General features: G+C 41.4%; 1 protein-coding gene across 1 annotated transcript in view; it reads left to right on the forward strand.

Moving 5' to 3' along the window:
• The window catches only part of LOC108515161 (contactin-associated protein-like 2), a gene marked incomplete at its 5' end in the record, with an annotated part of 480,745 nt that overhangs the window by 152,850 nt on the left and 309,545 nt on the right, over positions 1-18,350 (forward strand). The gene's annotated exons all lie outside the window — the stretch shown is intronic.

The raw sequence follows: 18,350 nt of genomic DNA on the forward strand, positions 1-18,350 counted from the left end.
AAAAAGAGAGAAAGAAAAGTCAAAGAAAAAGAAAGAAAAGTAAAAGAAAAAGAAAGAAAAGAAAGCATGCTGGTGTGGCTGGAGCCTAGTGAGCAAGGGAGAGAGTAGAATTGGGCGATTTCAGAGGCAGAGACAAAATATAAGGAGGTCCTAGCTGAGCACAGTGGTGTGCACCATAGTCCCAGCAACTCAGGAGGCTGAGCAAGGAGGATCACTTGAGCCCAGGAGTTTGAGTCCAGCCTAGGTAACATAGACCCCACGTCTTTAAAATTTTTTTTTAATTTTCATTAAAACAAAATAAGGTCTTTACGTGCTATGTATTCCATGAAGTCCAGAGCTATGAATGCCATAGAGTCGGTTCTCAGTAAACATATGAGTCAAAATATGGCTGAGGGTGACCTTAGATCGGCCATTCTGAATCTTACAGAAAAATCTTCTTTTGAATCTCTTTTAGCTGAACTTTGAAGAGAAGGATAAAGTAGCATCTGTTTCAGGTACCAGGGAAGCCCAGAATAAAAAGCTCAGAATGACACAGCTGCATCAACATCCAATGTTCATTGGCCATCTGTCCCCTAGGAAAGTCTTAAGAGCTCATGCTCTATTTATGAGAACAGCCCAGGACAGTGAGAGGAAGGAAGAAATTGCTTTATAAAAAAGAATGCCTGCTTTCTTTTGCATGTGGAAAGAGCACTAGTACTGAAGCCACAAAACCCAGATGTAAAAATAGAATCGAGTGTTCACATTAAACTTTCTGTGCCTCAGTTTCCCCACATGAAAAGTGGAGATAATAACAGCACTTGAAGTGAGAATTAATTGAGATAAAAACCTCTGTTGAAATACTGCTTAGAACATGGGAAGGTTTTGAGCTACTATTAACAATGCTATTATTGTAGATTTTAGCTATATTTATTAATAACTATGAATTTATAATGTTAATGGAATAAGGATTGGAGAAGAAAAATTTGCTGTGGCCAGTGAGAATCCCTTGAAAGAAAAAAGTATTACAATTGTGTGTGTGTGTGTGTGTGTGTTGGACATGGGCAGTTCGTAGTATGGAACACCTCAGCAGCACCCAGGCCTCACGTGTGGATCATACAACCTCAGGAACCTTACTCTTCCTCAGTAAAAATGAGAAGGTCCCCTTTTCCCCCTGTGGCTGCAGTGTAGGTCTAGGATGAGGTCTTCTCTACCTTCATCTGCATAGTTCCAGGATGGACTTTCTCCTCAAAATCACAGTCCAATAAACAAAAGTAATGAAGAGTCTAACTTCCATTTGTATCTTATGAGGAGCATCAAAAACCACTTAGTTCGTAGCATAGCACACAGCACTCTTGAATTCTTTCTGCCATTCTCATGGCCCTCGCTTCTCTACCCTGCTCCTCCCATCCCTGACAGGTCCTGAGCTCTTCCTCGCTCCTCCCTCCTCTTTTTTTTTTTTTTTTTTTTTTTTTTTTTGAGATGGAGTCTCATTCTGTCACCCAGACTGGAGTGCAGTGTCACAATCTTGGCTCACTGCAACCTGTGCCTCCCAGGTTCAAGCAATTCTCTGCCTCAGCCTCCTAAATAGCTGGGATTACAGGCACATGCCACCATACCCAGCTAATTTTTGTATTTTTAGTAAAGACGGGGTTTCACCATCTTGACCAGGCTGGTCTTGAACTCTTGCCCTCGTGATCCACCCACCTCAGCCTCCCAAAGTGCTGGGATTACAGGTGTGAGACACTGCACCCGGCCACGCTCCTCCCTCTTTTGAAGACTTCCTGGACTCTTGTCTTTCCTTCTCCTTCCTCTTTCCTTTTCCTTTTGTTCTCTCTACACTCCCACAGAACAAATAAATCAATGAACAAAACACCTAGGTCCCTCCCACTGTGAATCCTTTCCATTACCATCCACAAAGGTGACCACCGTTAAAGCTAGGTGTGAAGGCTTCTAGACGTTAGTGCTTTATTCTGAGCTTAAGCAAATACACACACATACAGATACATGTATGCATATACGTTTATGTGGATATTATATATGTGGGGTATATACACATATATTTGTATCAGGCACATAAACAATGCACACATACTTATTTGGTTTGTGCAAAAAACTGCAATTACTTTTGCACCAACCTAATATTAATATAATAAAATGGAGCTGTGATATACATTTTATTCTGAAAATAGCTTGTTCCTTAACAACATACAACAGATAATTTACATAGATCTGTTTTATGGTTTATGCCACGTTGTATCACATTTTTTGTCCAAATGAATGCATGTTTCTTCAAATACATACTGTAATACATTTATACATTGTGGTTGCTTCAATTTTTTGCTATTCAAAACTCTTTATAAACATTTACAAATCACTCACACCATGGAAGCACCAAACGAAAAAGTTCAGTGTGTGTGTGTGTATGTGTTTGTGTGTGTGTGTGCGTGTGTGTGTGGTGTTCTACTTGAGGTGGAAGGTAAAAGATAAAGGAGAAAGTCAAGTGGATTGAAATCAACAATAAAGCGACCATTCTCCAATACTAAATGCACTTGAAATTTATTCCCCTGCATCTGTAGGTAAATGTCCTTCTGTTCTGGAAACAATAAATCTCCATAAACTTCCCATAAAGTTTTGCAGAAGTGAAATGTGAGATTGGTTCCCTCGAAATCCATTCAGTGCTTTGTTTGTGCACCTTCCAATCTGAATTTTAGAGCCCTTGTTCTTCCTCCGGAGCCCCTTGACTGGGAAAAGGTCAGAATGCAACATGTTTCAAAGCTGCTGTGCTCTGGGTGGCTGCCAGACTGTTGGAGAGAATTGCTTTCAAAACCCAGAGTATGCCACCATCTACTCAGTTTCAGATGAGCGGAACCTACAGCACTATGCTATGGCAAGGGAAGCTGTAATCTTTGCTTTTCATTATTATTTAAATTCACTTTTAAAAATATGAAGATTCTCAAAAAGCCAGATTCTGAACATGGAGTCTTCCCCATTGCTATCAATGACATCTAAGGCAAGAAAAGAAAACCAAAACTTCTGTTTTTTCTAACTTTTATTTTAGGTTCAGGGATAGACCTGCAGGTTTTATATAGTTAAACTCATGTCACGGGGGGTTGTTGTACAGATTATTTTGTCACCCGGGTACTAAGCCTAATACCCAATAGTTATTTTTTCTGCTCCTCTCTCTCCTCCCAACCTCCACCCTCAAGTAGGCCCCTGGGTCTGTGGTTTCCTTCTTTGTGTCCCTGTGTTCTCATCATTTAACTCGCACTTATAAGTGAGAACATGTGGTATTTGATTTTCTGTGTCAGTTTGCTAGGGATGATGGCCTCCAGCTCCATCCATGTTCCCTCAAAAGACGTGATCTCATTCTTTTTTATGGCTGTATGGTATTCCATGGTGTGTATGTACCACATTTTCTTTATCCAGTCTGCTACCGATGGACATTTAGGTTGATTCCATGTTGTTGCCATTGTGAATAGTCCTGTGATGCACATTTGTGTGCAGGTGTCTTTATAATACAATGATTTCTATTCATGTGGATATATACCCAGCAATGGGATTGATGGGTTAAATGCAAAACCTCAATTTTACAACTTAAAATATTGAAGCGGGAAATGTAAGTCAAATCCTAAATTGGCATGCCATACTAAATGTTATTGTAATAATTTATTAAATATTTGATTATCTAGGCACCTACTTTGGTACCACATTGTGCTCAATACATGTGGAAGGAAGTTCCGCCATTTTGGGTTGCAGCAGTACCTCTTCATGCAGTGAAAATCTTTTATGTTGTGGCCCAGCCAGACCCTCAGTGCAGTTTGCATATAGCTTTGGGGCCTGTAGTGCTGTGATAACCATTGTGAACCCCAAATATCCGAGACAGGTCTCAGTCAATTTAGGAAGTTCATTTTGCCAAAGTTAAGGTTGCGCACCCATGACACAGCCTCAGGAGGTCCGGATGACACGTGCCCAGGGTCGTCGGGGCACAGTTTGGTTTTTTAAATTTTAGGGAGACATGAGACATCAATCAATATATGTAAGAGGTACATTGGTTCTGTCCAGAAAGGCAGGGCAACTCGAAATGGGGAGGGGGCTTCCAGGTCATAGGTAGCTAAGAGACAAATGGTTGCATTATTTTGAGTTTCTGATTAGCCTCTCCAAAGGAGGCAAGCAGGTATGCGTTTATCTCAGTGAGCAGAGGAGTGACTCTGAGTTGAGTCCGTCCTTTGTCCACAAAGATATTCCTTGTGAGGGAGGAATGCAGCCTTTTTTTATCTTAGTAGTTATTGTTTTTAGGAATAGAATGGGAAGCAGCCTTGCCCTAAGCAGTTCCCAGCTTGACTTTTTCCTTTGGCTTAGTAATTTTGGGGTTCTCCTTTCACATCATCCATGCAGCAGCATCTTCTGGTGAACACACTGTTCATTATTCCAGGCACCACTCATGCAGTCTGTCTTTCCCTGATACAAATTCTCAGATTCCTTTGAAATTAAAACTATTCTAAATTCGCATATTGGGTATCATTTCATTCACATTATATTTGTTTTAATTACATAACACCAAGTTGTAAAACTTCTGTTCGTCTTACACAGACTCTTATATGTCCTGTGTCATCAATGTGAATTCCATTTTCAATCCTCACCCCAGGGTGATCACAAGCAAAGCACAGTGTGTCTAAGCTCCACGCTTCACACTACGAAAACAGCAACAAAGACCACCAGTTGCGAAACAGAATCGTTCTCGATCTTGAAAGTGTTCTTTTTATCCTTGAAATTGGAGCATTCGTTTCCATTCTGATGCGCTATTTATTTTTATATCAGAAATTATTTTCACTTAGCAGTTGAATGGAATTTGTTTTCAGGCTTTCTTTCAATGGTATTTCCTTCTTCTTGAGGATATATGAATTCTAAGGAAACTGCAGCACATTTTGTAAAAACCAAACCAATTGTCTCACCCCTGCCTACAAAGAAGTCTTTGTTATTTTTCTATTATTATTAAAATATATAGGCCAGATTTTGTGGCCTTTATAGTTCTTTGGTATTTCACAGTGCTTCTGTATGATGCTATTGCTTTAAATCATCACAACAACCCTGTGAAGAAAGACTTATTTTTCCAATTTACAAATAAAGAAACTGAGGTCTTAAAAGACTGCGTTCATTTCCTCATCTCACGTTCTTTGCACTATGGGTTATTTTGACGCTCTCCTGATCCTGCTGTCCCCTGAGACATGTGGACTGTGTTACTGTTTTCAGCAGGAAAATCACAGCTTCTATTAATAGGACATGTGAATCTTTTTATTTCCTGTAATGAAAAGAGCACAAAAAGGAAACTTTGATTTGTGTAACGTAATTGTATGGATCATATCAACCCATTACCCTGAGTATAGAGCAGTTTCCCAGTTTCACATCCATCATTCTGCTGAAATGGGTGGCTTTTTTCCACATTTTACTCACCTAATGGATTTGATATAAAACCTGTTTTTCTATGGTTGTGAGGCTCTGGAGGTTTTGTAGTCTATCAACACATAAAGGCTGCCTGGCATTACAGCACTCCTGCTCTGCACAGTGGTGGAGTGTAGCTAAATGCAGCTCAGTCTTTTACAATTCAGCTATGACCATCCTTCATTACAACAGGGCAGACGATAAAATGGAAACGTAATGCTATTAGATCATGAATTCCAATTATATGAAGAGAGATGGAGGTAAGAGCAAGTAGATACCAAAAGGAGATACAATAAGGACAGAAGTGACATTCACGGGGCTGGCAGTTCTCAGAGCCATTGTCACCCATCATTGTGGGTACCACCTGAGGACCCCGTGAAGATGACTAGTTCATCAGATATCTGAGAAGAGAAATGCCGAGAGTGTCCAAACATCCAAATAAATAATGCCAAACCTAGAAGAGCTTCTGTCCCTATGGGTTAAATAACGCTTCAATTCTGAAACTGTCGAAAGTAGGCTTTGCAGATGGTCATGTCAAGCAATGATAATAACTGGTAGTGGAATTACCCATGGTTCAAATTTATTTAAAAAACACATTTTTTCATGTATTCAGGAAACACATATTGAATACCTGTGTGTCAGGCTAGATATTACTATTAGAAATATACAGAAAGCACAATCTCTGCTCTCTGAAATTTGCAGCCTAGTAGAGGAGAGGAACACATGAAAATAATTATAATAACAAGTTAGACGCAATGATAGATACAAGATATCCTAGGAGGGCAGGGAAATAGTACCATGCCCAGTCCAGGGATACATCAGAAAGACTCTCTGGAGGAGGTGGCATCTGAACTGAGTCTTAAAGAATGGGTAGAAATCAAGTCCAATGTGGTATATGAACTGAGAGCGTGAAGGGGAGGACGTTGTAGAAAAAGACAATCCAAAAAGAGGAAACAATGCAGAGAAAGCTGGATTCCACACACACCATTGTCATGGTGGGAACAATGGTAGCTGCATGTTGCTGAAATATACATTCTGAGGCTAAGAGTAGGAAGAGATAACGCTGGGGAAGCAGGCCTATGCTTACTATGCCATGTCACAAAGCTTGCAATACTATATATTCTGCAAGATATTTGGAATCGTTGGGATGTGATGCATGAGAGTGAAATGTGGGTTTTGCTTTTTATTTTTATTTTTTATTTTTTGAGATGGAGTATTGCTCTGTCACCCAGGCTGGAGTGCAATGGCGCAATCTTGGCTCACCACAACCTCCGCCTCCCATGTTCAAGTGATTCTCCTGCCTCGGTCTCCCGAGTAGCTGGGACTACAGGCACCTCCCACCACACTCAGCTAATTTTTGTATTTTTAGTAGAGATATGGTTTCACCATGTTGGCCAGGCTGGTCTTGAACTCCTGACCTCAGGTGATCCACCCACCCTGGCCTCCCAAAGTGCTGGGATTACAGGCATGAGCCACCGTGCCCAGCCTTGTTTTGCATTTTAGATAGATTTCTCTGTTGACTTTATCAAGGATGAATTTGAGATGAACAGCACCAGAAACAGAACCAAGTTAGGAGGCTGCTGCCACATCCAGACAAGAGACAATGCAGAGCCAAGGCAGCAGAAGGAATACAGAGGAGGAGACATAGCACAGACTATTTAGAAGGTGTGACTATCAGGCCTTGGGATTGACTGGATACTAAGAAAGAGCTCCCAGGTTCTTGCCTTGAATGGTAGACAGGGAAAAGCTCTACCTTCTGAGATGGAGAATATTGCTGATATAGTTAATTTGGAAGAAGAATGTTTGCTTTCAGATATTTAGAGTTAGATCTCTACTATGCGTTTAAGGCTAAAATAGGCATTTCTTACTGGACAGCTTTACCTTGATGATTTATATTGAAGATCTAACTTATGCATAAATTTGGGAATCGTTAACATATGATTAGTACTCGAGATCATGAAATGGGTGAAAATTACTCCAGAAAAGAAGGAAAAGCAGAAATATTCATCCCTGGGACACAGGAACATTTTGAAGTTTCATTTCTCAGAGTCACCCCCACCCCCATGGCACTTCAGTGTACCACACTCTTTGATAAATATATATATATATACATATATATATATATGTATATATATACTTTTTTTTTTCTACTAAATAGAGATGAGGTCTCACTATGTCGCCCAGGCTGGTCTCAACCTCCTGGGCTCAAGCAATCCACCAGCTTTAGCCTCTGAAAGTGCTGGGATTATAGACATGAGCTACTACACCCAGCCTGATAGTCTACTTCTTAACCTACAGGAAGCAGATATCAATTTGTTTTACAACCTCTAGATGCAAAAAACACTACGTAGTCTTATTTTTACTAAATCAAAACTTCGTTTCTTGCTAAATCTTCTTCCCCTCTTTGCCAGGGTGTAAAAGATTCAGTCTTGTTTTTCCCTCCTTCCTGGAATCAATCACATAGCAACACTTAGGGCTTACCCAGGACAGAAATTTGAGTGAGGACAGGAAGGCCAGAAGTTCCCATGACACACCTAGCTATTCACATCTCCACTTCTAGTTTTTAACTTTGAGCCCCAGTAGACCTAGGATTACTCAGGCATAAATAATAGCCCCCCAAATGAAACGTGGGAAATGGTAGATAGAGCCCTAACATGGACAGCCTGAAGAGCTTCATAAAAAAATCATAGACTTGTTCTCACCCTCCAAACTTGTGAAACACACAACTGGTTCAAACATTTTAAATGTACCAAAATTACCTCATAAGTACCCTTTACATTTCAATGCACTAATAATGAGATCAACCTAAAAGAATTTCCATGACTAATTAGGAACAAGCCAGTTTTATCACAAGCCCCAGAACCCGGCTGTAGGTCAGCTCCCAGCAGTGCAGGAAGCACCCCAAGTGTTATGACCTTCAGGCTTTCACCAGCATATTCTTTTTTTCTGTGGGACCCCCATCCCCATTCTAGCCCAAAGGACCCAAATCACAAAGAGACACAGAGTGAAATATTTATGTTGTTGACTCCTCCCGCGAACTTGTCATCTGATCATTTTGGGCTGCAGCAGTGGAACAGGCTTGCTGGGCGGGAAGAAATGCTGCAGAGAGAGTGGCTGACTCAAACCTATGGACAGCATTTTATTAATAACTTGCAGCCCTTCATTCTAAGTTAAACTTGCCCAATGAAATGAGGCCTAGAGCTGAACAAAGCTCCTCTTACCTAACCTGAATGTACAAAAAAGGTTTAATTAAGGAAGTAATTTTTCTTCCTCCCGTAAGGAAATCTTGACAAATAGACTCAAATCTGCATGCAAATGAAGCCATCTGGTTGATTGTTGTCCACAGTCCCCAGCTCACAGGAAACAATAGAAGGCCCTTTGCATAACTCAGAGAATCTGCAAATCTCTAACATTTGGGTCACTAATGATTTTCAGAGTAATTAGTCTCTTCAGAGCTGCTATTTACATTGGAAAGTGCTTGCCATTTACAGCAGAAGCTATAGATGTGCTTCTAGGTGCAGCCCCAGCGTGAGCCATTTGGTGGGCTGAGGAAATCACTGAATCTGGGAGGGGAATGACAAGACCATTGGCCACTGGAGTCAGCCCAGCAGCCACACTCCTCACCAAACTGCAGCCCAGAGTGCCTTCATGCCATCTTCTCCATGTGGGCCAAACGCAGACTCCTCTAGCCACCATCTCTTCCCCCTTCCTAATTCCCCGTCTCCCCTCTGGGGAGGGAGGAGAGAGGGCAGGGGTGGGCACACCAGCCAGGGCCTCTGCTTCTCATCACATGTCTCTGCTACTCTGCGGTTACCTCCTGTAAACGTTTGTTCAAATGCAATTATGTCCATTGCTTGGGTAACTCTACCTTCTTAGTTGTCAGGTCACTCCACCTTTCATCAGATTTTTACTTAATGGCTACTCTACAAAACCACGTAACACAGGGCTGGTGCTCAAGGATGATAGCTCTGATTCATGTGTCCTGAATGGAATTACCAAAAAAAAAAAATAATCGGTGGAGATGAAGACATAAGGAGCACAGAGTTTTGGAAGCTAGTGAGGGAGCAGAGGAAGGAAAGAGATGAAGACAAAAGGGCAGACATGGGAGAGGTCGAAAGGGGTGAGCCAGCTGAGGAAGTGACTGCTGCAGGCTTAGCTGTCAATCCTGGGGTTTGCTGCTCCCCGTGAATGGAACTAGAGGACATAATGCTCCGTGAAATAAGCCAGGCACCGAAGACAAATACTGCAAGCTCTCATGCATGTGTGGAATCTAAAACAAACAGACTCAGAGAAGCAGAGAGGAGGATGGTGGGCACAGAGGCTGGGAGATGCAGGGAATGGGGAGACGGTCAACGAGTGCAGTTAGGAGGAAGATGCTTGGTTGGTTGGTTGGTTGGTTGGTTAAGTTCTATTGCACAGCTTAGTGAATGCAGTTAGTAATAGAGTGTGTATATTTCACAATTGCTAAGGATGAATTCCAAATGTTCTTACCCCCCCAAAATGTGAAGTATTTGAGGTGATGGATATGTTAAGTACCTTGATTTAATTATTTCACTTCATGTTAATAAATCATAACATCACTTTGTACCCCATAAATTTATACAATTATACATTGTCAATTTATGATTTCTAAAAAAGCATTAGTACCTGTGGTAAATCAGGCTCAGGAGAAAAGTCTCAGGGTTTGTCATCTTACTGTTCACACAATGAATGAAAAGAGGCTCCTCTTCCATCCTTCCCCACTCCTTGGCCAAGCCCTTGCACCGGCTGACTGTAAGTGAAATCAAAGGCTATCAGTGTAGTAGTAAGTAATCACATTTATTGAACTTTTGTTTTGTGCCTAGCACTCTGCTAAGTGTATTTCATGGGTTATCTCTTGAGATTCTCACCATACCCTATAAAAGAGGTTCCACTGTTACTCTGTGCCCAGACCAAACAGGGTCAAGCTGCTTATTCTGACTGCCCAATAACAAGATGCAGATGAACTGGGAAAGAAGAGAGGGTTTTTTTTTGTTTTGTTTTGTTTCTTTGAGATGCAGTTTCGCTCTTGTCACCCAGGCTGGAGTGCAATGGCGTGATCTCAACTCACTGCAACCTCTGCCTCCCAGGTTCAAGTGATTCTCCTGCCTCAGCCTCCCAAGTAGCTGGCATTATAGGCATGCGCCACCATGCCCAGCTACTTTTGTATTTTTGGTAGAGACGGGGTTTCTCCATGTTGGTCAGGCTGGTCTCAAACTCCCAACCTCAGGTGATCCACCCACCTCAGCCTCCCAGAGTGCTGGAATTACAGGCATGAGTTTTTATTTCTGTAACTGGATACAGGGAGAAGACCTGGAAATTATTGCCAGATCAACTCACACTTACAAAGTTTTCCAGAGCTTATATGCCTTCTAAGCTATATGTCAATGAGTAAGTGTGCATTTATCTACAGACATAAATGACTCACTTCTTTTAATCTATAACTATGATCTGAGTTCTGAAGACCTTCCTCTGGTGCCTCAGTAAATGTACTTAATCTAAATGGGTTCAGATGCTGGGCTAATGACTGTTGTCTTGTCTCCTGCTAAGTCATGGAGGTTTGGGGGAGTTCCTTCAGACCCCCATTAAACTTGTCTGTGGAGGCCTGGGGAGTTTCTTCAGACCTCCACTAAAACTTGTTTAATCCAAACGGGTCCTGTTAAGAATTCCTTCATTATCTTGTCATGTTTCAAGGCCCAGGAAAGGCCTAGGCAAACTCTTGCTGGGCTTTTGTTACATCCTAGCCTTTATATAAAGGCACTGGTTCTTTCGGCTTTTAATATTTAACTTAACCATTCAGTCAGCGCTGAAATAGTTGTTATGGAGGCCTGCATTGGTGAGACCTGGCCTGCCACAATTCCATTGTACCCATGAGGATTTAGGAAGGCCAAGTGATCTGCCTCACATCGCCCACTAGGTGGAGATGGTAGAGCCAGAATGGGAACCTGGAGGTCAGATTCCTCAGCTTGCACACTGAAACAGTGCAGGGAAGCTTCACCAAGTGACAGCCCAGAGCAGGCCAGGGACTCACTTCCTGTCATCCCTCCCAACCCCCACCACCTCCTCCTGGTAGTACCACCCCGCCAATGCTTCTAGGGCTCTTGCTGGACCCACAGGTGGACTATGACCTCCGTCTGTTACCTCCTTCTCTTCATTCACGACAGAACTTCAGCACATCACAAGTTCAATTACTTCATTACTGGCAGTAAAGGAAAATCTGTAAGTGCAGACGGTTGACAGGCAGGTGGGAAGCAAGCTGTGGAGCTCCAAGAGACCCAGAAACTGGAGGCAGGCAAGGGCCAGGCTCAGAGCCGGAGGAACAGTGGAACGTCTATGTGAGGGTCAGTCACACCCCCGCTCCCCGCTCTGACCCTGCCAGTGACTCTCCTACTCTACCCATGCAGGAAGTGGGGGTTCACACTCCAGACACCAAGCACCAAAAAATGAGGGTAAAACTCCTTAATAAAAACAGAGGAAAGATATGGAAATTGACATAATAAGGTTGACCCCTCTTCTTAGCCTTCTTCCTCTCAGTTCCCCAAGCACTGACCAACAGACATATATTCCTCATGAGGAAAGCAGCGGATTCTTCTCTCAAGATATTGAACATTCAGTGACCAAAACAAGTCACAGATACTGACATTCGGGTTCCCTGCGATGGGTCACGGGACTCTCCATGCAATAATGAAGCCCAATCATCAAATTCACTGCCATCCCAGACACACACACTCCAGATTGCAGTCAGCTGTCTAGTACTTGGCTGTTCAGTATAAACAGGTGAGACTCACCAACCATTTAGGGTAATGTCAGAGATCTCATAAAAGAAGGGACCCCAAACTCACAATCCAGGGTAGGGGTGGGTGGTAGAAGGTCAAGGAAGAAACAGAGGCAACAGAGAAAGCAGAAGCAAACTTTTGATAATTGATATTCTCGGAGAGACAAGAGAAGATACTGAGATACTGCCTCCAAAAAAATTAGAACGGAGTACTGTGAAAAAGGGGACTATCGGAGAACAAGAAATAATACTTGAAAATTTAAAATACGATAGCTGAAATTAAAACACAATGACAGTATTGAAAATAAAGCTGAGGAAATGTCCAAAGAAGTAGAACACAAAGGAAAAAGATCAAAATTAGGAACAAAATTAGCAAAAAAAAAAAAAAAAAAAAAAAAAAAAAAAAAAAATCTAACATAAGTAGGTGTTTGAGAAAAGGGATCAGAGAAATTATTAACGTCTCAGACCTGATATGGGAGAAAAATCTATATCAAGGCAATCATGAAGTTCCAATTAAAAGAGTTAAAGATCCTAAAAGTTTCCACAGAGGAAAAAAATGTAGGTTGCATATAAGCCTTCGTAAACAGAAAGCAGTTGCTTTCTCAGTAGCAACCCTGACAGCCTGACAATTTTCTTTCTGGAGTTTCTCAGTTAAGCATGAAAGTGGAATAATGACTCATTAGAAGAACATGGGTTTAGAAAGTTAACCCTGAGTATCTCTTTTTTTCAAGGAGCTACCTGAGAATGTGTTTCAGGAAAATGAGGGTGTAGACCTAGGAAGATGTCATGAGATCCTGAAACTTGGGGAGGTAATACCAGAGTGGCAAAAGGAAGTCCCTGCACTAATGGCAGAGGGAGGTCCCAGGACAAGGGCTGAGCAGTAACCCTGAGAAGAACCCATCCAAGTGGGAACAGAGGAAAGAGAGCCGTAGAAGATGCCTCCAGAGGACAAAAATGTGACTGCAGATGGCCTGATGTGTGCAATGTTGGAAAATGTTTGAGAAGAGTTTTACTGCTGTGTTAGAGAATCTGGAGAGAATTCATGGCAGATACATAGAAAAATAAGCAAATGAAAAAAGTAGTTATTGATTTTAAAGAAACAAAATACAAGAAAATACAATTGCAACAAAAAAACAAGAAAATACGATTACATACAAACAAAATGCAAGAAAATACCATTTAAAGAAAATACAATTAGATTTTACTATTTGGCTTTTAAATAATATTACATAGTCCAAAAATATGAATACTGTACTGAATTTATTTTATTATTATTATAGAGATAATGTCTTACTGTTGTCCAGGTTGAAATGCCACAGTTCACTGCAACCTTGAACTCCTGGGCACAAGGGATCCTCCTGCTTCAGCCTCCCAAGTAGCTAGAACTACACCATTATATGCAGCTATTTTTTGTTTGTTTTTTTTTTTTTAAGAGAGAGGATCTCACTGTGTTGCCCAGGCTGGTCTTGAACTCCTGACCTCAAGCAATCCTCCCACTTCAGCCTCCCCAGTCACTGCAATTACAGGTGTGAGACACCATGCCAAGCTTGAATTTCAATATAACCAAAAATGTGTGATTTGGCTGTTTGGGGAGAATATAGAGAAAGGGGCTAGGGAAGCAGGCTTATAAAAGTGCTAAATTCTCATCTTATATTCAGGAAAATCAGTAGAGAATGTCTAAAAGGTACAAATTAATAAGTAGCTCCAAAGGTTTTTTTTTTTTTTTTTAATACAGCTATTTAATTGAACGAGTTACAAGTGTTAGAAGGTGTCTCTAAGGAATTGGGAGGGGCAGGAAGCAGGGAACTGCTTTTGCTTTAGTCCTAACACCACTAGACCTTTGTAACTATGTACATGTAATACTTTAATACTTTGTTAGAAACAAAAATTAGGTTTAAAATGAAATGCTGCCCATCAGAAATAAGCTCAGAAAGTTTGAAGTTTGAATCCCATACTATCTTAGTCCGTTCTTGCACTGCTGTAAAAAAAAAATACCTAAAACTGGGTAATTTATAAAGAAAAGAGGTTTAATTGGCTCACAGCTCCACAGGCTGTACAGGAAGCATGATGCTGGCATCTGCTGGGCTTCTGGGGAGGCCTCAGGAAACTTACAATCATGGCAGAAGGCAAAGGGGATGTACACATACCCCATGGATGGAGCAGGAGCAAGAGAGAGAAGGGAAGGTGCTACACACTTTAAACAACCACATCTCATAAGCACTCACTCACTATCACAAAGACAGCACCAAGGACAATGGTGCTAAACTATTCATGAGAAACCACCCCCAGGATCCAATCACCTCCCACCAGGCCCCACAACATTGGGGATTACAATTAGATGTGAGATTTGGGTGGGAACACAGATTTAAATCATATCCAATCCAAATAATCATTGGTCAGATTAAAGTAAGTGGCTGCTATGGAATTTGGGTGAAGATATGATATTGCATTTTCTATTGATGCTTAATTGGGGTTTACAATGATGATGGAGACCAGCAAGCCTGCTTTGCAGGCCCAGCCCCTTCTCCTGTACTAGCTAGAGGTACCTCCCTGGTTCCTTTTACCACACGTGATGAGCCCTGGCTTTGCCTAACATGTAGTTACAAAGCTTCTCATGTGACTGACTCACTTCCAAGCTTGCAGAGCCCTCAGTGTCATCTTGATCATTCTGTAAAGCTTTTGACTCCAGCCCCGGGCTGAGTCTCCAGTCCCTCTCTATCTGCCTCATTATTCTGTTACCGTTGATTGACCCTTCCAGTCTCAGACACTAATTTCTGTTCTATTTCACAACTTTCACATCTTCCTTCTCAGTTTCCAGCCTTGCCGCCTCCACTTATCCGTGCTGGCCTGGTCCCTGCCACCTTCTTTGGCACTCTTTGCCATACAGTGAATCTCTTATTCCCAGCTTGGCATTCTCACCCATTGTCACTTTACCCTCCATAGCACTGACCTTGGTAGCAAGTACAATTGCAGCGATTTCAATAACCTTAAGGTTATGATACCATCAGTCTTGCAAATGCATGGCATTGTTCAATGAAGTCTATAAGGAGTTACAGAAATAAAGTCATGGATAAGGAGAATTATGGTGTGCTAGTGGAAGCAGTATCCAGTTATCAGTAGGTGCTACAGCAGCATTAGCTTTTATTTATATTTATTTAGCATCTTTAATACCCAGGTTACCATAAAGAACATTGTGTCTCATGAGGACTTTGTAAAAGGAGTGAAAATGGATATAAATGAGAGGTGCTATGAGTCACTTATCTATTGATTGAATAATTATTTATGAGTATTGACTATATTCTGAGACCGAAGATTACAGAGAGGAAATGTTTTCATGCCAGCTTTCATGGAGTGTATGATCAGTTGGGAGCAGTATCAACAAACAATAATAATGCTGGAAGCTCTTTGCATCCAGAAGCGCTATAAGCATTGGAAAAAGCACTCACATAATCTTGTTATAATAAAAAATCCCAGAGATTGGGCAAGAGATTCCTCAGAACAGGACTCAGAGATGGTTACCACGGGCTGGAGCGGAAGCATCCATGATTTATTACTTGTACCCCACTCACTGAAAGCCTTTAAGCCCACATCCCATCGAGCTTGTTTACTTATAAATTCCATCCGTGTACCACTGTATTTATATAGTGTACATTACAAAGTATAACTAAAATCGATATTAAAGGACAGCACTTTTAAAATAAATAAAAACAGAAGTTCTAACACCATCTGCCTGACCCCAGTGATCACCCTTGGCACCTCCTGAGCACGCACCCCTGCTTTCATACCATCAGTCTAATCCAGAGTGGAGTCCTCCCTGTTGCTGCTGAAGAATCTGAATTTAACAAGCTCATCCAGAGATTTGAGATAACTCACAATTGACAACTCCAAAGGCATCATATGATAATCCAGATGTTTCCAGGATAGTGGGAAAACCCACTTGTACAAGGCATGACTTCCCTGTGAATGAGTCTATTCAAGAGATCAAATTAGATTGAAGTTGCTTAGTGAGCGTAGAATTAGAATAAATGGAATTGTGGTCTATAGAGATATTTCATCACACTTGAATAACTGATGGAGCTACCTTTCTCCTCTCTGCGGATATTTCTGTCTGAATAACCAGGGCTGGGCCTCAAATAAATACTGACATGTTTTACTTTTAGCTTTCCTTTTTCTAGAATCATTTTAGACAACTGCCCTTCTGTTAATACATCACCACCTCAGAAAATAAGAAGGTACTTGATTGGATTGAAATTTTAAAATGTTAATTGCTTTCATGTCCTGGGGATACAGCCTAAAGAGACAGAATTGCTTTGCTTAAGGCTGAAGTCTGGCTGGGGACTTTGATCTCTGCAGGCTCTGGGGTCCTTAAAGGGCCCTCATCCAATTAGGATGAGCTGAATCCTTCTGGCTCCGGGCCTCATCTTTATTCCCTCCCAGCTTCAGTACTCTGATGAGCAAGAGCATTGATTTAGGTTTTCTCACAGAGGTGCACCTGAACGCCTCTTGCTGTGTAGTAAGCCAGATGTTCAGCGGGAAGGAAGGCTTACCCTTGATAAATAGCAACTTGAGCTTTATAAAGCGCCTTTCTGTTCTTGTAACCAGTAGCCTACACTACATCATGCAATAGTCTCCTCCCTAAGAAGAAAGTAGCCTATTTGCCTATTTTCTCCTACTGAAATCTATGATTTTATAGTTTGTTTAAAAAAAAATAGCGGCTGGGTGTGGTGGCTCATGCCTGTAATCCCAGCACTTTGGGAGGCTGAGGCAGGTGGATCATCTGAGGTCAGGAGTTCAAGACCAGCCTGACCAATATGGTGAAACCCCATCTCTACTAAAAATACAAAAATTAGCCTGCCATGGTGGTACATGCCTGTAATCCCAGCTACTCAGGAGGCTGAGACAGGAGAATCACTTGAACCTGGAAGGTGGAGGTTGCAGTGAGCTCAGATTGCGCCACCGCACTCCATCCCGGGTGACAGAGCGAGACTCTGTCTCAAAAAAAAAAAAAAAAGCTTAAGACAGCACTAAGAACAGGAACACAGTAAGAACAGTTTTTACCCTAATTAAGCTATTTACAAACATAGTCTGCACTAGTTTTCTGTTTCTGTATTGCCTGTGACATTAGTTCATAGGGAGGCCATTGGCTGAGACAGCTTCAGAGCCCTGGATACCTAGGGAAGCAAGTCAAACCCTCTTCATTGTAAATACTGAAACAAAGCTAAGCTTATCAGCAATCAGAAACCACCATGTAACCTCTAACTAAAGACTTTCCACATTAACCAATCAAATGGTTTCTTTGTCTTGCGTCCACAAACACATTTCTCTCTCTCCAACCCCGTACCCCAGGAGACAACTTGGATTCTGGTACTGCCCAATTCACGAATCACTGAATGTCCAAATAAACATGATAAGATTTTAATATGCCGAAATGTGTCTTTTAACGTGCCTGGGGACTTATCTAGATGTTGCTATATTCCAGACATTTCTAAAAGCAAAAACAAATAGCATTAATTAAATAAGACCATATATTAATATTTCATGATTTAAAACTATGATTTAAGCATGGCAGAACCAACACAAAGTAACTTTTATTTGAAAATAATAGCTCAATTTAATATTGCATATGTGTATAATTTGCATAAAAGGAAGGAAAAATATCATTTGTGTATGAATAGAAACTAACGGAATGCACTTAGTTGATTCGTTGTGCCTTTTAGAGAAAAGATATAGCAAATACTGTGTTTTTAAAAAAGCGTACATTTGGGGTTTAGTATTAGAGCTAAAGGCTTTAGTAACTGCTTTAAATCACGCCCATATATTTTAGTCTTTAGCTGTGACAGTAAATGTACTCAGACATGTGCACATTAAAAAGGAATTTCTCCCCTGGAGATGAAGTTGAGAGCCAACTCTTGATCCCATATTAAATTCTTGGTCCATCTGTCCTAATGGAATCTGAATAACGCAGTTTGGTGTTTTTATTGCATCCTGTGAGCTGCTTTTCTCCTGGAAACACAGGAGAGGCAGCTGGTACAATCACATCTTCTCCAAGAGCTCAAGGATAGAGGCTGGCTGAGAGCCATTTGGTGGGCTCACTCCTCATCCCCCTATCATACAACAACCCCACAGGCCAGAGCCTCAC

The sequence above is a fragment of the Rhinopithecus bieti genome, unplaced genomic scaffold, assembly GCF_001698545.2.
Source record: "Rhinopithecus bieti isolate Rb0 unplaced genomic scaffold, ASM169854v2 scaffold_34870, whole genome shotgun sequence".
Classification (NCBI taxonomy): Eukaryota; Metazoa; Chordata; class Mammalia; order Primates; family Cercopithecidae; genus Rhinopithecus; species Rhinopithecus bieti.